The sequence below is a fragment of the Crocuta crocuta genome, unplaced genomic scaffold (genome assembly GCF_008692635.1).
Source record: "Crocuta crocuta isolate KB4526 unplaced genomic scaffold, BGI_CrCroc_1.0 scaffold512, whole genome shotgun sequence".
NCBI classification, from domain to species: Eukaryota; Metazoa; Chordata; class Mammalia; order Carnivora; family Hyaenidae; genus Crocuta; species Crocuta crocuta.
In genome coordinates this window covers 30,359-33,254 of record NW_027533084.1, presented here as the reverse complement: position 1 = coordinate 33,254, position 2,896 = coordinate 30,359, and the positions used below count along the sequence as shown (strand labels likewise).

The 2,896-nt window shown below is 49.1% G+C and overlaps 1 protein-coding gene across 1 annotated transcript in view; it reads left to right on the top strand.

The window, feature by feature from the left end:
* The window catches only part of GPR143 (G protein-coupled receptor 143), a gene marked incomplete at its 5' end in the record, with an annotated part of 58,618 nt that overhangs the window by 27,869 nt on the left and 27,853 nt on the right, over positions 1-2,896 (top strand). The window lies entirely within an intron of this gene.

Sequence of the window (2,896 nt, the reverse complement as noted above, 5' to 3'; positions counted from 1 at the left end):
TATTTCTTCTTTAAGTTTCTTTAGAGAGAGTGAGCAAGCGCGAGCAGGGGAGGGCAGAGACACTGGGGGAGAGAGCGTCCCAAGCAGGCTCTGAGCTGTCCGCACAGAGCCCCACGCGGGCTCCATCTCCCGAACCGTGAGGTCACGACCTGAGCGGGAGTCAGGAGTCAGACGCTGAACCACTGAGCCCCCCAGGCGGCCCTCCGGCCACTATTTGTATGAAAGGCCGACGCCAGATTCAAAATGCGGACTTTTGAACCGTGAGAACAAGTAACCCATAACTTAAGTACTTGCAACTGCACACATACTCAAGAAAGAATTGGCATGAGTACAATGTTTGACCGTTCCTAGAGACTCGGGGAGAAGATTCTTTGAAGTGTGTGTCGAACTTTGTGCCAAACTTGGAAGCCGAACGCTGGAGCTGCGGGTGGCTCCTGGTGAGAGTCCACAGTGTGCGCCACGTGTACAGGGTCGCTCGGCGTGTGGCCTTTGGCGAGTTCCTTAACGTGCCTACGCTTCGGCTGTCCGGCTGCGATGGTAGCTGCCTCGTCTGGACCCAGGAGGGCCCTTGCGGTGCTCTGCGTAAATGGTTAAGAGCCACGCCTGGCGCGTAGCAGGCTCTCGGGCACCGAGCGCCGTGGGGGCAGCGGGCGTGGGCACCTGACAGAGGGAGGCTGGCTGGCAGCACAGGCCAAGTGCCCAGGTCTCCTGACCCCTTGTCCAGGAAGCATGCGCCCTCCTTTGGGATGGAGCCATTGTTTGCTTTTTTTTTTTTTTTTTTGAAGTTGATTTAAGAAATCCCTGCACCCAAGGTGAGGCTCAAACTCAAAACCCTGAGATCGCATCACATGCTCTTCTGACCGAGCCAGCCAGGTGCCCCTGCTCTTTTTTCTTTTTTCTTTCTTTTAACAGTTTTATAAAGTTCACCCATTTAAGGGTATACAATCCAAAAATCCATTGTGTTTTAGTATAGTCACAGAATCACGCACCCGGCGCGCCAACTAGTTTTAGGACCTTTTAATCGTCACCTCGCCCAAATCTCTTTACCAGCGATTAATCCTTCCCCCCTCCTGGTGCCCTTGCCTCTGGGTTTGCCTCTTCTGGGTATTGCTTGTGAGCACAGACCTGCCATGTGTGACCTTTTGTGTCTGGCTGCTGCTGCTGCTTTTCTTTAAACATTTTTGTTTGTTAAGGTTTACTTTTGAGAGCGAGAGGGAGACCGAGAAGCTGGAGCAGACTCCTCGTTATCAGTCCAGAGCCTGACGTGGAACTCAAACCACAAGGTCATGACCTGAGCTGAAGTCGGATGCCCAACTGATTGAGCCACTCAAGGCGCCCCTTGTGTCTGGCTTCTTAAACTTAGCGTGACGCTTTGAAGCCTTACCGGGTTGCAGCGTGTTAGCACTTTATTCCTGTTCCTGGCTGCATAGTATTCCACTGGTGGATGGGCTACATTGTGTCCATTTATCCGGTGGATGGACCTGTGGGTTGTTTCTATCCTTTTGGGTCTCAGGAATAATGCTCCAGTGAACACTGGTGTGCAGATGTTTGTGTGGACGTGCGATTTCATCACGTACTCGGGGGCTTTATACCCCGGCTCACGTCCTAATTCTCCGTCTGACCTTGCTAAGAAACTGCTAAAGTGCTTTCCAACGTGGCTGCACCATTTGATGTTGTTAGGCAGGAACGTATGATGTTCCGGTTTCTCACGTCCTCGCTGACACTCCTTCTTTCCGTGTACTAGTTTGGTTTGTAAAACTGTAGCCACGTTAGTGTGTGTCAAGTGGCATCTCGTCGTAGGTTTGATTTCCCTGGTGGCTGGGGATGGCGAGCACCTTGTCCTGTGCTTCTTTCCCATTTGTGTGCTTTCTTCGGAGGAATGTCTGTTCAGTCTCTTCACCTGTTTACTTGGTCTTTTTTATTACTGAGTTGTAAGAGTTCTTCATATACATTCTAGATACAAGTACCTTATTAGATACCGGATTTACAGATCTCTTCTGTTCGTTGGGTTTTCTTTCACTTGATGGCATCTTTAAAAAAAATATTTTTAAGTTATTTATTTATTTATTTTTTAAAATATTCTTACTTATTTCTAGGAGAGAGAGACAGCGTGAGCAGGGGAGGGTCAGAGAGAGAGGGAGTCACAGACTGCAACAGGCTCCAGGCTCTGAGCTGGCAGTCAGCACAGAGCCCGACGCGGGGCTCGAACCCACGAACCGCGAGATCATGACCTAAGCGAAAGTCGGACGCTCAACCGACTAAGCCATCCAGGCGCCCCTTAAAATTGTTTATTTTTGAGAGCGAGCGAGAGAGAAAGAGATAGCATGAGCAGAGAGAGGCAGAGAGAGAGAGGAAACACAGAATCTGAAGCAGGCTCCATGCTCTGAGCTGTCAGCACAGAGCCCAATGTGGGGCTCAAACCCACGAACCATCAGATAACCTGAGCTGAACTTGGGTGCTTAATTGACTGAGCCACCCAGGCGCCCCAAGATTACTGTAATCTCTGAGGTGCGCTTTCCCAAAAGGTATTTGAAACCTCTCTCCCCAAAATATTTGAAGTGTAATCTACATGATTGGTTGCACCTAGGGGTTAAGAGCAAAACAGTTACACGTTGTGTTACTTTTAGATTAACCAGGAGGAGGAGGATTAAAACTCCTTGCTCTGGAATCTTTTGTGTGACTTCCTGCATGAAAATTGAGAACCAAAAAAGAGTTTTGTGGTTTGAACACTTCACTTTAGGTCTATGATCCATTTCATTATAATTTTTTAAAGTTTATTTTTATTTGGAGAGGGGGTGGGCGGGGCCGAGAATTGAAAGCAGGCTCTGTGCTGATAGCACAGACATGGGGCTCCAACTCGCAAATTGTTAAGATCATGACCTGAGCCGAAATCAGG